This window comes from Lissotriton vulgaris, chromosome 2_2 (assembly GCF_964263255.1).
Source record: "Lissotriton vulgaris chromosome 2_2, aLisVul1.2, whole genome shotgun sequence".
Classification (NCBI taxonomy): domain Eukaryota; kingdom Metazoa; phylum Chordata; class Amphibia; order Caudata; family Salamandridae; genus Lissotriton; species Lissotriton vulgaris.
In genome coordinates, this window is record NC_141688.1 from 1457028 (window position 1) to 1473479 (window position 16452).

A 16452-nucleotide genomic window follows, 5' to 3' on the forward strand; every position below is an offset into this window, starting at 1 on the left:
TTCAATGTAGAGAAACGGTTCAAATGCCTTGGAGTATATAAGGTTCTTCCGCTACCTTTCGCTTTTAGTTCATGCTGCAACATCAGCATCTGCAAAGCATATCCATCACCTGGCACTTTGCTTCTGCCTTACTAATACTCCATGTAGTAATCTTCTGAAACTTGGAAGTAGGCATCTCATATTTCAGCATCTAAATCCCTTGTTGTGGTGCAATATCAAGCGCTTAACAATTTTATCAGTTCATAGCCAACGGAGTATATGCTCCTTGTCTGCCATTTGACATTATAACAATTTGGAAGATTGAAATGTAATTGCCTATTTTAATTCCAGGCATTGCAGATTATTGCTGGTTGTAAAACTAAAAAAAACTTTACTTATATTCAAAGAACCAAATAAGCTGACCCTTTAATTGATAATTCCATTATCACGTTCAGGGCTAACAGAACAGAAGTGTTACATTCCCAATTCTCACCACTTGGTCCACTGCCCATAAATTCTTTAAAAAGTTACTTTCCATGCAATCCAAATTGTGTCAGTGCTTGATGCTGGCATGAGACAAAATGATTGGGCCCCCTTGCAGAATGTGACAAGTGGGCCCAATTAGCCCCTAGTTTACAGATATTCCTCATTTTTGTTGTTGAATGTGGCCACCTTGAAGGGTTGGGGACAACTGGAGGGTCGTGCCCCGCCTGCGCCGCATGGGCCTGTGTTATGCTTCTAAGTGTAAGATTAACAGTACAACCAACCCAAGTTCCAACGAAATCACTATGTTTCTGTGGGAAACTGGGTTGCTGGTTCACTGGGGTATTAGCCCTTGTCAGATAACAGCCACAATACTTGTCAGGTGAACCACAAAAGTCCCCAAATTAACCAGTGCTTAACCCGGGGTAGTTTGGCACACAAAACAGTCATACACATAAAGCTCTATTCAATTAGTGATGTTATTTATTCACATCCTCAGTCATAAACGTATTATGCATACTCTTTAAGAATATGTAGTTGCCCATTAGGCAGGCGTGAGTGAACAGGAAAAGGGGGGGGACAGAGATAGGGTATGAAGTGATTGTGAGGATTAGGGTGATCTGGGGAAAGTTTTCAGTAGTCACATGTGGTCACATAAGCACATTTATAAGATGGCAACACATGGGCATATTATTATTACCATCAATTACTTCAAAACATGTTACATATTCCTATCCCAGATTTTTAACACAGACAAAAATGTTCTGTTGCAAAATGGTAGGACACAACAAAAAGAGAAGTCGACGTTTCGACCCCCGTTGGTGTAGGATCTCTTGCACCTTACTGCGGGGTCTTCATCAGGACTGGTGGGAGGAGGATGGGTGGGGGTGTGGAAGGGCATCTATAATTAAAAACAATGGAGTAAGTGAAAGATTTGCGCCTATTTTGATTCATAGGAGACAACAAATAGTCAAATAATTACCAGGGTGGCCACTATGAGTTGCGTGGCAAGGTACTAGAAATGGGGGAAGGATGGCCCTGGGGCTCCGAACATCAAGAGAACTATCCCCTAAAAAGGAATAGGGTAAATTTAGAGAAATGGGCTTGCATCATTAGTCCCACCTACGTCACTGTATTAATACAATATACTGTGCTTGTTCAAAAGGCATCAAAAATACCCAGCTGGGTTCAAAAATTGAGTTAAAAAACACATATAGCAGAGGATATCACAACACTCACATCATATATAAATTCATGCTCATGGTTATTGCAAAAGGTCATAGGGCATGAGCAGATAAGGCCCAAAAGTTGTACATACTGTAATCAGCCAAAAAACAGACTTAGCATCAATGCGCCAGAATGAAGGGCATGACTGCTATGACCCAAAGGTTAATTGATAAATGTAATTAGCCCCAAACACAAACATGAAAATAAGCATGAATGCACCAAATCATAATGAAGCCTTTAAAACGGGAGTGGCAAAATGCACGCTTAGAGAATGACACATTGCACCAAGGCAAACAGGCAGGATTCACAATCTTGTCAAAAGGAATACTGCCTCCCGATATGAAATGACACATTAGACTAAAGCAAAACGGCAGGATTAACAATCTTTACAAAGCGAAACTCCCTACCGATTTGAAAGGGAATATTTACCAGATGATAAAACGTAAGCACTGTACTCGTTGTGCCTCAGATCATTGAAGAATACCTAAAATGCCCGACTTCGTTCTCAATATAAATCAGGGAGAGGGAGGGGGGAGGTGGTCAATATATACAGTACTGGGACAAACTTGACCATGGAAACACCTATACAATGATGCAATCACTGCGAATGTAGCGCCAGAGTGAATTGCACTTTCAATTAAGATCCTGGACGGCTCCAAGCTTACATCTAAATAAACAAAAGGGGCCTTGAGTATTGTAATGTTATCCCAATTATCAACTAAGTCGTATTTGAATCTGTCACCGAAACGGAAAACTCACCGTCAGCCTGGCGGCCGGCCGTGTCAAACAGAAATGAATCATGTAGGTAATGAGCGGTGCATTCCGAGACCTTTAAATAGGGGCAACACTCGTCAGCCAAGCGTTCGCGCAGCAGCTACATGCGAACCGGTGACGTCCCGGTACCGGCTTAGGGACGTCAACCACCATAGAAAAAAGACTAAAGTATTTGGCCCAATTTAACTAAATAACCAAACTGTTACCGAAATAAAAATTAGGGAGGATTTTTTTCGGGAGCTCGAATCATGGACATTAGGGTTATGTTAAAGAATGGCAGAGTAACTGTGCAGTGGGGACATTAGTAAAAATAAAGGGGGGCTTGGGGGGGATTTCTTACATTCGTGGCTTACATTGAATTACAGTATTTGCAGGACATATCCCAACAATTGCAAAAAAGATGTACAGCATCATAATACGCATCATTGATTCAGAAAAGCAGAAGGGGACATAGTCGTAGTTTGCAATTCATAGTTGGCAACAAATGAGTACAAGTTCTTAGGAGATGGCATCTTTTGTCAGTATGTTATGTTATGTTAACAAATTTCTAAAGCGCACAGCTGCCCCAGCAAAGAGGTGTCTCGGCGCTACCAGATGTACAAGATACAGGATCAACTGAGAGCTAACCATCCATAGTCGACGTCACTAAGTCAAAGGAAAGAGGAAGGTCTTAATGGCTTTCCTAAAAGCCAGCATATCCTCCAATCCGCGAATATGACCCGGTAAGGAGTTCCACAGCTTGGCTGCCAAAAACCGAAAGGACCACCCACCAATTCAGCAAAGTTTAGTCCGAGGTACCGTCACCAAGTGTTGTCCCAGCGAACGTAGATTTCGTTGAGGGACATGCGGAATCAGAAGGGAGCACAAAAGCTCCGGGCTCCCAGATTTTAAGATCTTAAACGCCAGGCACAGAGCTTTGAACTGGATCTGGGCATTAATCGGAAGCCAGTGCAGCCTTCTGATCGTAGTTCTAGCTGAGCACCGGCGGGGAAGTCCCACCAGAATTCTAGCTGCCGAATTTTGGACTCGTTGGAGTCGCTGTATCTCGGCTTTTTTGGCCCCTAGGAGCAGCACACTTGCATAGTCCAATCACAATAGTGTAGTGGATTGGACAATGAGCTGTCGGATTGCTGGTTCAAAGAACTTCAGGATAGGGTTAAGACCCCATAGCAAACCCACACATGTGGCTGCCACTCTCTTAGAATGGATCTGAAGACTAAGCGAGGAATCCATCCAAACTCCTAAGTTCTTGACCAGTGTCTTTGGCGTTGGCATGGTCCCCAAAGATACCGGCCACCAGTGCTCATTCCAAAGGGCAGTGTTCTTCCCCACCAAGAGGGCCTCAGTTTTGCTCACATTAAGCTGAAGCCAGTTGCCTGCCATCCCTTGGGCTACTGCTGTTATCCTGTTTCTAAACCTAGTGGCCGATGTAGATGGCCCTTCAGCTAAGGTGATCACAAGCTGAGTATCATCGGCATATGATATCATCGTTAGGTCCCACTCCTTAGCTACAGCCACAAGTGGCTGGACATATAGATTGAACAGAGACGGGCTTAATGCAGAGCCCTGAGGAACCCCCTGACCGATGGAATGGGGTTGGGAGAGAAACTGTTTATGGGTCCTTCTGTCAAATTTGAATTATACTAAAAATAGTGTTCATTGAACAGGATTAATATCCCTGAAAGTGTACTCATCACATTAATTATCATTTTTAGGATGTGAAATTGCATATATGTATATAGAATTTATATTTTTTGACATTAGGACCTAAGTATTTTTGCTTTGTGGTATGATCGTTGATGGATGAAAGGTTTTGGCCAGAGTGAAAGTGTGGATGTGTTGTAAATTCTGTAAATTTCTCTGTACATTTTTGATCTAGTTGTAATGTTATATTGTATATTTGTGGGTAGTGGGATTCGGCATAACAGGTTCGGTTGCTAAGAATGAGAAAATAGTGTGTCAGAAAGCCGACAAAGGAGGGGCGATGGTGATTTTGAACAAGTCATATTACGAAGCTGAGATTAAGACACACATAGAAGACCAACTATTGTATATGGAAATAGAAGCGAACCCTACTGAAGAAATTCGCAAAATACTAAACATTATTCTAAAAAAGGCAGAAGACAAAGGAATAATCACGTAAAAAACTAGAAAATATCTGACCCAAGACAGTCCTAAGAGTCCCACAATATATATGGTACCGAAAGTTCATAAGGACCTGCATAAACCACCTTGTCGTCCAATCGTATCTACTAAAGGCAGTCTCCACGAGCCAGTGGGGAAGTTCATTGACCGGTATCTACAGCCCTTGGTATTGAAATCAAAGTCATATATCAGAGATACCACTGATTTTCTGTTGAAATTGAGGGATTTGAACACACAGGAAAACATCATCATGGCTACTGTTGACGTCAAGTCATTATATACATCCATTCCCTACAAGGAAGGTCTTGAAGCCATTGAACTGGCCTTGTTAAACAGCACGTATGAACAAGAGTTAAAAATGTTCTTAATGGAGCTGATGGAATTTACTTTATTGAACAGCTATTTTGAACACGAAAAACGCTGGTTTATGCAACAAAATGGTACGTCTATGGGCAATTGCGCCGCGCCGGCGTATGCAAATTTATTCATGGCATCATTTGAACACCAATATATCTATGAGCGACATGAATGGGCAACACAACTTTTGATGTACGTACGGTTCATCGATGACATTTTTCTAGTGTGGAAAAATTATACACAATCATTGATCAATGAGTTGGAACTACTGAATACAAGGAATGAACGAATAAGCGTCACCTGGCAAATTAGTATGGACAAGATTCAATTTCTAGACGTTGAAGTCAATCGAATCAACAATCAATTCAGTACGAACCTATACCGTAAGCCCACGGATAGGAACAATCTTCTGAAATATGACAGCTACCACCCCCAATCATTGAAAACACACCTGCCTTATACCCAATTCTTAAGGGTAAAGAGAGTGGTCTCTGATTCTCAAAAGTGCCAAGAACAGCTAAAGAATATGGTTCAAAGGTTTCGTGATAGAGGATACCCTAAAAACACAATTGATACAGCATTAAAAAGAACACAAAATCAAGCACGAGAAGATCTACTGACTAGCAAAGACAAAAAGACTACTGAAAGGATTACATGCGTTAGCAAGTTTTCAAATGTGAGTTGCCAATTTAAAGCAATAATAAGACGACACTGGCAGATGCTCAAATCAGAAGTGGATTTCAAAGGAATTTTCGCACAAGAACCGTTATTCGCCTTCCCCAGAGGGAAAAAATTGGGAGAAATGCTGACACACCCCACTGAAAGTAAGCCAATGATAAAATATCGAGGAACAGTTCCATGCATGAATTGCAGTAGTTGTCATAGCATAATGAAGGGGAATTCAATAACCCATCCTAAGAAAGGTCATACGATCCCATTAAAAGTCAATGGAACATGTGATACAATGAACGTGGTATATCTGTTAAAATGCCCGTGTGGGTCAGTGTATGTTGGCCACACTGAGAGAAAATTGAAAACCCGATTAACAGAACATAAAAGTAATATTAGGATGGAATCCGTGAAATCTACTGTAGCGACTCACTTTAAAGAGAAGCATCATCATATAAGTCAGTTGCGAGCATGCATACTTGAAACAGTGACTCATAAAGAAGGTCCCATCAACAAAAAGAACTTGCTCAAGCGTGAGAATTATTGGATTTACCATTTAAACAGTTTGAAACCGCATGGGTTAAATGATCGGACTGAATTTCTTTGCTACCTTTGAACTTGAGAACTGTCTATGACTGAACTTTGTATCCAGAATTTAATGAACTTGGTTTTGAGAATTAATTATGTATTTGATCATTCACATGAGAATCCGTGTTTGTATCAACTTAGGTTGAAGCTAATATAGTGCCTTCCGTGACGCTGGCGAGTTATTATGCACTGTGTTGTTTTGTATACGTTGCTTTGTAACATTGTGTACGTTTTGTATCCATAAAGTTACACCGCACTCGATAAAAAATGCACAATCGACATGAGAGGTAGCGCGCATGCGCAGATAATGGCATTACATAAAAACATGGCCAGTTCAGGCTTCCGTATCTGAAATTCCTGCGAAAAATGCGTAGGCGAAAGACATCCGAACAGAAGGTAAGGACCGGCAGGTCCAGGAAACGCTTGTAGCTTTATGCGCTTATGACCGCATTTAAACACCGTATTTAAACCACGATGGGAGCCGAATGTATTGAAACTCGGTAGCAAGCCGAACAGCGGCATTGATTAATTACATCATTACAAGCATAAACAGAGCTCGTGAAAAGCTGCACTGTGATTTTAAGCGCGTAACAACCCTCATTCTATAGTCCGCTTGAAACCACCTTTAAATGTTCGATTGCAGCAATTTTAAATCACGAGCAGACATTGTGTGAAATAGGTGAAACTTAACCCACATGATAAGGTTGTGCTACATATCATGTCGTGTAAGATACTAACTCACACATTTTAGATATGCAGCAACAGTTATTATGAATCGAACAGTATGAAAGATGCTTTATTTGTATGGTTTCAGGTTTCCCTGATGAAGGTGCATGGGGCACCGACATGCATTGGAAAGTTTTAAGTTTGGTGAAAATGTTCGCACATAAACATGTGAAAAAAACATGAGAAATTTATTTGGAAAAGCGCAATAAAACCAAATTTGGAACCAAAGCTGAAATCATTTAAACAGAAATTTATGTACTACAATATATGTTTGAACATTGTTTGCTGAAGGTTCAGCGCCCACTTGTGCCCGGGGTGAGAGGATTATGGATTAATAGTCCTGCTACACTTGATATTGTATATTTGTACATGCACATAAAAATTGTGGTGTTTACTTATGGAAATAACCCTTTGTTCCACTAGTGTTATAAATAAATAAATGAAACTAGTGACGTAATTCAAAAAATGGACCGTTATGTTTAATTCATATAGGTCAGTATAAAATGACTGGCATTTTGTGTTGTTCTTTGCATAATTTTGGCTCAGCCTTACTGGTTTAGAGTCACAACCCTGTGTCGTTTTTCTTAGTTGGGAGAGGAACGGCGGTGCCGATACCCAAAAAGATCTATACCTCAGAAATTATCTAAGGCATTCCAAGGCGGTTCCGGTGATCCCTACGGCCTCCAGACGATCAAAAAGAATATCATGAGCTACCGTATCAAAGGCAGCGCTGAGATCCAACAGGATCAGCACTTCACTTTAGTATCATCCGCAGATGTTCAGTCGTGGCTAGTAGGGCGGACTCGGTACTGTGGCCTGGCCTGAAGCCATTTTGAGACGGATCCAGAATGTTATGAAGGCTCATGTATTGAGAAAGAACGTTATTAACATGGGCCTCAGCAATCTTAGCCACCCACGGGAGAAGAGAGATTGGTCTGAAATTCTCCGGTTTTAAAGGATCTAACGTGGGTTTCTTGATGATAGGGGACACCCAAGCCTGCTTCCAGGCCACCGGGACACTGGCCATTGAAAAGGACTGGTTAAGTATATGTCTTAGTGGCAGCTGGAAGAGCCTCAGTGACTCAATAAATTTTGATGGCCTCATAGGGTCCGAGGGAGACCCAGATTTAATTCTACCACATAGCCTAATAAGCTCATCGCTGGAAATCTCCGGAATAGCACCCAAGATGGCGCCATCAGCTTTTTCCCCCACGCGGGCGAATGAGCCAGGGGGCTGCTTTGGAAATGATTGATAGATTTTTTCCACTTTTTCCACAAAAAAGATTGCGAGTTCCTCGCACTGCTGTGCAGAAGTTATACTAGATGCAACAGCTCTATTGCTCTTAAGTTCATTAACAATTTTAAAAATACATTTTGTGGGGTTAGAGCTAGATTTAATTTCTTCAGCGTAGAACGCAGCACGTGCAGTACAGATAGCTTTATTATAGAGCTTTACTTTAGCCATGTAAGTTTTTTTATCCGCACCACTATAATCCCTTCTTTATACCCGTGCTGCCTTCTTACATTCCTTCCTCAGGGCTCTCAGAGATTCGCTATACCATGGGCTTGAATTAGCCATTCGCACCTTTGTCCATTTCTCAGGAATGAGAGTATCCAGACCCCCTAAAATCCAGTCGCAAAAGGCCGAATAGGCCGCCTCAGGATTTACCAAGTCTACTGAGGGAAAGGCCCCCAGGAAAGCATACAAATCTTCTAGTTTTAGTTTATGCCAAGGTCTCTTAAGGACCAAGTTCTCCCTGTAAGGCCTGAATGGCTCAGTTACATCCAACCTTGCTTCAATCAGGTAGTGGTCTGTCCATCCCATAGGCTATGGGATGGGATGGATAAAGGCTATTGAATGGGATGGACAGTATAAAGCTGATTTGAGAAAGAAAAAACGGAACAACATACATGTATTACATTTAATGAATTGGTCATTGTCTGTCCATTTGTGAGAGACCTTCAAAGTTAGAAGAAAGAAATATCCCCATTTTATTAGCAAAACATGAAACTTTAAAAAATACTTCAGTGAAGACATGCTAGTTGGGCATAACTTATATCTTGTGCATTCAGTCCATTCTGAATGGTATCCAATCAGGTCATCCATTTACTTTCTCGTAGGTTTAGGATGGCAGCTATATTACCACCTCTGGGGCCTAGAGATACTTTTTCCAGCACCACCCAGCTGAGTTCTTCAATTGCATGGCCAGCAATCTTGCAGTGCTCAACTAAAGGTGCCCCTTGGACCTCACACCTAATTCTGCTATGGTGCTGTAGGATACAGGTTTTAATCTTTTGTTGTGTTTGACCTCTATATGCCAAGCTGCAGGCGCAGGTGACACAGTAGATTACACAATTGGTGTTGCAGTTGTGAAGTAGTGTGGCTCACTGGTTAGAGGCGGCAGACCCAAGAGCAGAGGACGGCCCGGGACCAGGGTTCGATTCCCGGCGCGGCAGGTTTCTGGACCAGGGTCAGCGGACTCGATAATTCTCTCGCCTCGGTGCCCACTCTGATCAGCGATCACACTCGGCAACTCTGGGCATTAGCTTGCCGCACCTTACCAGGCAGACGCTGTAAACGCCGATACCGCCACACAGGGAGCAAGCCGCCACCGCCAGGAGTCATCTGGGCACAGCACTCCGCGCCGCCGCTCCGGGAACTACAACACCCGGCAGGCCTCGCGGCGGCGCGTAGAGAGACGCGCACGGAGAGCGCGAGCACTGTCAAAAGGCGGGCAGTCACCGGCAAGCGGGGGAGACCGCACCTTACCAGGCAGACGCTGTAAACGCCGATACCGCCACACAGGGAGCAAGCCGCCACCGCCAGGAGTCATCTGGGCACAGCACTCCGCGCCGCCGCTCCGGGAACTACAACACCCGGCAGGCCTCGCGGCGGCGCGTAGAGAGACGCGCACGGAGAGCGCGAGCACTGTCAAAAGGCGGGCAGTCACCGGCAAGCGGGGGAGACCGCACCTTACCAGGCAGACGCTGTAAACGCCGATACCGCCACACAGGGAGCAAGCCGCCACCGCCAGGAGTCATCTGGGCACAGCACTCCGCGCCGCCGCTCCGGGAACTACAACACCCGGCAGGCCTCGCGGCGGCGCGTAGAGAGACGCGCACGGAGAGCGCGAGCACTGTCAAAAGGCGGGCAGTCACCGGCAAGCGGGGGAGACCGCACCTTACCAGGCAGACGCTGTAAACGCCGATACCGCCACACAGGGAGCAAGCCGCCACCGCCAGGAGTCATCTGGGCACAGCACTCCGCGCCGCCGCTCCGGGAACTACAACACCCGGCAGGCCTCGCGGCGGCGCGTAGAGAGACGCGCACGGAGAGCGCGAGCACTGTCAAAAGGCGGGCAGACACCCGCGTCGCGGGACGCGAGCGGGACGCCCGGGGCTAAGCCCGGGCAAAGGGCGGGCCCTCTGTGGCCCTCAGAGGCACGAAAAGGCCAGGCGAGGCCACCCCCCTGAAGACGACCACGCGGAATCGAGGTACGCCTGCCTGGTTTCTTCACCTGGGAGAGAAAACGGACACTAACGCAGGGGTAAGTCAGCTTCCCCCAGTTGTTCATCCTCTTCATCATTGTTTCTCAAGACCAGCAAGCTCCTAGCCCATAGTTTTACTACTACAAATATAATTTAAAACATGGTCAAAAGACTGGTTCCACAATCGGGAGAGGCCGTGAATACCCTTGACTCATATTTAGTCCAAGTGGTAACCAGCATAAACAGCAAGAGAAGACAATCTTTGGGCCTAAGTCAATCACCAGTGTTGCCTGCAGATAGCCCGTCCACCAGTACAAACATGTCCGACTCCTTGATAGGTAACAACCAATCAATTGCTGCAGTCTCTGGATCTAACTTTATGATAAATCAAATCGAAGCCATCGAGAATTTGACTCCTGCCAAGGTTGGCGCTGACTTGATAGACCTAGCTGACGATGCCTCCACCGAGACAAGCATTCATACAGACGTCATAGATGAGGCCCCTCAGCCTCAGTCCCCCCCCAATCGTGCCGTCAGAGCATGCAGGAAAACAGCAGCTAAGAGAGGGGGGAAACATCAGGGGAGGAATAAGCCAGCCACCCCACCTCCTAGAAGGAGGGGTAACCCCACAGACTATGAGGCAGACCTCGAGCCCAGGCGCACATCTGATGATGATCTCTTTAATAGGATCGAGGAAATGATAGATATCAAGATCAAAACTATCATAAAGCCCTTGATCGGGAAGGTGGACAAACTAACTGCCGAAGTTAAGAAATTGGGAGGGGTCCACGGTATTTTGGCTAAGGAACTAGAGAATCTTTCAACCCTCGTCGCAGATCTAATATCAACGGATGAGGATGTTCCCGCCATGGATAGAAGTACGCAGCCTACTCAACCAGACCTGCCACACCCACCTCCATCCTTAACATCAATAGCTCCGAACCAGAGCGCGGCAACCGGGGGTCCTCATGCCACCATCCCTGACGCAACGGCGGTACTTAACCAAGAGGCCAGACCGGTCCAGTTTTTAGCGGAAGCATTACCGCTAGTCCTAGTACTGGCCAATGTCCCAGCTTTGTCACAAGACAAAACAGAGTCCGACCAGGATCTCAAGGACAAAGCCCTACATTGGCTTTCAAACAACATCTACATGGCGCAGGAAGGGTTGGACAAACTGGCAGGTGTTATAGTTTCGACCAGGAGGGTACCTTGGATTGGCAATAAGCCAAAAAAGTTTCAGGGAGACTGCGTTATCATAAATTTTTCTAACGCAGATGTTCTTCCTGAAATCCTGATTAATCTTTTCCCGCCTCAACGGCGTAATGGATCCATAGTCCCGTTAACACTCAGATTTTTCAACAACGAGACCCAATCCTCTACCTTAGCCAATGTTAACAGGCCAGCTAAGCACAGGAGCAATAGTAGCTGGGGAGGGGCAAAGGGCCCTGGATTCACTAACGATCGGTTTCCTCCTGTACCGCAGCAAATATCAGGAAGAATTATCTATCCTTATGAGAGGTTTATCCCCCCGGCTTACCCACACGGGTTTGGACCTAATGGGTGGCTGAACGGCGAACCAGGTTATGAATTTAGTGCTCGAGGCATTAGGTCATCACGATGGCAGAGAATGGAGCCGGCCATGGGCCACCCATTCACCCCACACCATCAGTGGAATCAAGCTCACGCCGCTCAGATTCACCCAGCCACCCCTTCTGCTTGGGGCTTTACCACAGGAAATAGGTTTGGCCCTTTATCTGACCTTAACACCTGTGATTGACTTAAATCAAGATTCAATCCACTCAATCTTGGACCACCCAATTTAAACTCACATAAAGAGGGTCAAAACATCAATGTTCTACAAAGCCCTTACAGGTCTAATGCAGTCATAGATTCATATATACCTACTACCCGTGGTCAGCAAATACTCGCCCTTGGGTCAGACGCTGCTCCTGACACGGGCACTATCAGCAGGACAAGACAGGCTCTTCGCCACGTGAACTCTAATGGTGCCACTTTAGTGCAAGTTTTTGAGGAAGGCAACTCTGAGAGTGACAGCGAACCTACGACTACCAGGGAGTCATGTAGGATTGTAAGTTGGAACGTAGCGGGCCTGAGTACCAAACGCAAGGACCCAGTATGGCGCAGCTTCATCTCTAAGCACCACATCGTTGCGCTGCAAGAAACATGGGATACTGCCAGCAATTTCTGGTGGGATGGATACACTAGTTTTGCAATTCCAGCAGTGCCTAGTAACATGGGTAGAGCCAAAGGCGGCCTGGTGCTTTTATTCTCCGTGGATCTAAAAGGAAGTTATAGACAGATCAGGTCCGAATCTGACAACATACTGATTGTTGAAAGGTATATCAATAAAACTAGTAGGACCTTATACGTCAACTTCTATAATTCAAGTAACAGTGCCTATAATGGCCGAAACATTGCTAATTTAGATAGCATTTTAAATTCAGTCTCACAGAATATCTCCTTTGTATTTGAGTTAGTTTTACTAGGTGATTTTAACATTCATTTATGTAATTTAATTTGTAAGGGTAGAGCAATATGCGATGATGAGGATGCTGCCTTGGATGCCCCCCACTTCGAACATACCATAGAGGGACAGGAGCTTGAAGACCTACTGGCTAATTATAATCTTTACGAGCCTAATTTCGGTGCCAGAACGCCAACTTTCAACGGCAGTCAGAATGGTTCTGTTATAGATTACATTTTTGTTTCCCTTGGTATTTTACCCCTCATCACAGCATATAGGACGGTGGAAACCCATTTCAGCGACCACAACCCAGTGCTCCTCGAAGTGGCGTGGGGCAGTAAAATGGGCACAGCACCATCTTCCGTAAACCAAGCCTCCTCTTTGAGGCCTACAGACCAAGACAGAAGAATAAAATGGGCAAAGGTAATCCCGGAAGACTTCTACAAAAAATGTTTCCCCAAAATCAAAATGCAGACCGAGCTATGTCAGAACTCTGAGACACAAGGGAACTTACTGGTCTCTGCTTTTGAGGAAATTTGTGCACAGGTCTCGAGAGATCTTAAAGCTAAACCTCTTCCAGGAACCCAAGTTCATAAGCGTTGGTTCGACGCTGCTTGTTCGAAGGCACATAGAGACCTGCTGGCGGCTCTTAAAATTGTTCCAAGACCAAAAGAGGAGATTGTGAGGCTGAGAAAAATCTACAAGTCAGCAGTAAAGAGCCGTAAAGACGCTATTAAGCGCGAAACATGGGAGGAACTCCTCTCAGCCTCGGTGCTTAAGGACAGCAGAAGATTCTGGGCAATCATCAAGCACCCTTTCTTTATGGAAGATGATAACTTACCGATGGACTGTGTGATCACTGAAGAAAAATGGCTATCCTTCTTTAAAAACGTGTATGGGGACAATGCAGACGTTGAGGACAATAATAGACATTTACCTTCTTATGGGATGGTTAACCCTATTGTTTTTAATCCCCAAGAAGTAGAAAATGCACTTATGGATACAACCAAACATAAGGCCCCGGGCCCGGACGGAGTCCCGGCTGACTTCTTTATGTTCTCTCCCAAAATGTGGTCAAGAGTGTTATCTAATGTGTTTAATGCAGTTAACTCCAGCACAGCACCCGCCTCATGGGCCAGTTCTATTATTGTCCCCATTTATAAAAACAAAGGCCAGAGGGACGATCCAGCTTTTTATAGGCCCATATCTTTGTTGGACTCTACTGTAAAGATTCTGGGGAAAGTTCTACTAGTGAGATTGAGGGAGAACGTTGAGGGTTGTGGCGGGCTGTGTGACTTACAATATGGCTTTAGAGAGAGCAAAGGCACGATCGAGCAATGCATTAATTTGTATTTGCTCATCTCTAAGTATACAATGGCTAAGGAGGGCTCAGTTTTTCTGGCCTTTATGGATCTTTCGTCGGCCTTCGACCTCGTCAACAGGTCCAAACTATGGCCAATCCTGTTAGATATGGGAATTGACGAAGCCCTAGTCATGTACATGGCCTCGCTACACCAGGAGCTGTTCGCCGCTGTTAGAGTGTCCAACAATGGTAGGTGTACTTCCTCATTTAAATCCCTCAAAGGAGTACGCCAAGGCTGCATTCTGGCCCCAACCCTTTTCACCATTTATATTAATGGCCTTGGGGCACATTTGAGGGGTAGGGGCACAGATGTTCCACGTGCAGAAGACACCCATATCCCGGCACTCTTGTACGCGGACGATGCCGTGTTGATAGCCCGCACGGGTGTTGGCCTGCAGATTCTCCTTGACGCCTTCGGCTCCTTTATGGAAAATCTGGACCTAAAGGTTAACGCATCTAAATCCCATACCATGGTTATGGGGATAGAGGGCGCAAAGAGAAGACACAAATCATTTTTTTTGCAGGGGGACCGCCGTGTCCGAGGTAACCACATTTCCATATCTGGGAGTGCTGTTCGATCAAAAATGCACTTGGGGACCACAGATTAAAGCAAAGAGGTTGGCAGTAATTAGATCTTCCTCCGCTATAGTGGGTTTTGCCGGGAAATTGGGCGCCAGACCTATGGAAGCGTTGTTGAAGTTATATAAAAGTAAGCCTGTCGCCATCGCATCTTATGGATCCCCTCTGTGGGGTTATGTAAATCTTGACCCCATTCAGAGAGCAGAAAACAGATTCATAAGATCACTTCTTTCTGTCCCCCAATCAACCCCTACTTATTCTATCCATAAGGAGGTTGGTTTGCCATATGTATCGGACCTATTGAGCGCTGCACCCCTAATTTTGTGGCTGAAAATATGGTTAAACGCCGATTTACCTCTGAACCACAAAATTTTGAGGGATGTCCTATCCTTGGACAATCAGAGTAAAATTCCCTGGCTGGCCTATCTATGTAAATCTTTTTCAGATCTGGGTCGCCCAGAACTTTTTCGTTCTCCTGAGAAAATCACGACCAGCGACATAGCTCAAACTAAAAAAGCCTTTTTAGAAATGAAGGAAGCAAGCCGTGAGGCAGTCGAGCTTCAGAAGCCTACAGTTAGGGCTCACTACCTATTGCTGAGCGATTTTCAACTGGCCCCATACCTACGTTTTGTAACTATTCCCTATCACAGGTTTTTATTAACCAAGCTAAGGTTTAATCTTATTCATTTTCACCTAGGTTCCTTTAAGGGATGGCAGAAGCCAGAACTAGCCGCTCCTTGCAGCTGCGACAACTTTTCTGTGCAGGACACCATGCACTTCATTATGTTCTGTAGTTTATATCACGAGCAGAGAAAGAAGCACTTATTCCCATTGCTAAAAAACGCTGGGTTCACACAGGTGAGACCCGCGTTGCTCTATCTACAGCTAATGGCTAATCCATGTATTGCATTTGGTCTTGCAAATTTTTTGGTCGCGGCAGCTAGGGCGAAAGTTGCTGGTCAATCTTCGCCCTAAAAGTTTATTAAATGTATGAAATCACAGTATAGGCATGGTTTTTACATATACATACTTTTTTATCTAAGTGTAAATAGTATTTTAAACGTGTATTTGATATAATGTATACTTTTTAACGTGTTGTTCTAATGTTTTTTCTCTTTGTATGACTTTAATAAGTCGAATAAAGATATTCTGACTGACTGGCTTGCCTCATCTTCACTAACGGCCCCACCAGACCGCCGGGGATGCCTAGTCTCACCCTGGAGATACCCATTAAGGGACCATCTCTCAGGGAAGCCAGGAAGGGTTTCGCAGCGGTCGAAGCGCCTTGGGACCCTCCGGGTAAGTAGTGCGCTATATAAATGCCTATACATACATACATAAATGTTTTCAGATCTATAGTGTAATGTTTGTAACTGAGTTGTTTGGTTTGTATACACGTAAGGCAGGCCTTACAATTCCCACATTTAAAATGTCCAATCGTCATAGGTAGGTTCCACATAGTATGCAAATTGGTGGTTCCGGTGTTTCCAGAAAAGAACATACCACATGGTCTTATATACTCTTTGATTTTTTGAATGAATGCATCGGTAGATCAAATTGTCCAATGTCGTCTGCAATCAATGGCCAG

At 44.8% G+C, this 16452-nt stretch overlaps 1 protein-coding gene across 1 annotated transcript in view; it reads right to left on the reverse strand.

Annotated features, from left to right (window-relative positions):
- LOC147728922 (sodium/nucleoside cotransporter 2-like) overlaps window positions 1-16452 on the reverse strand; it is a 475735-nt gene that overhangs the window by 73413 nt on the left and 385870 nt on the right. The gene's annotated exons all lie outside the window — the stretch shown is intronic.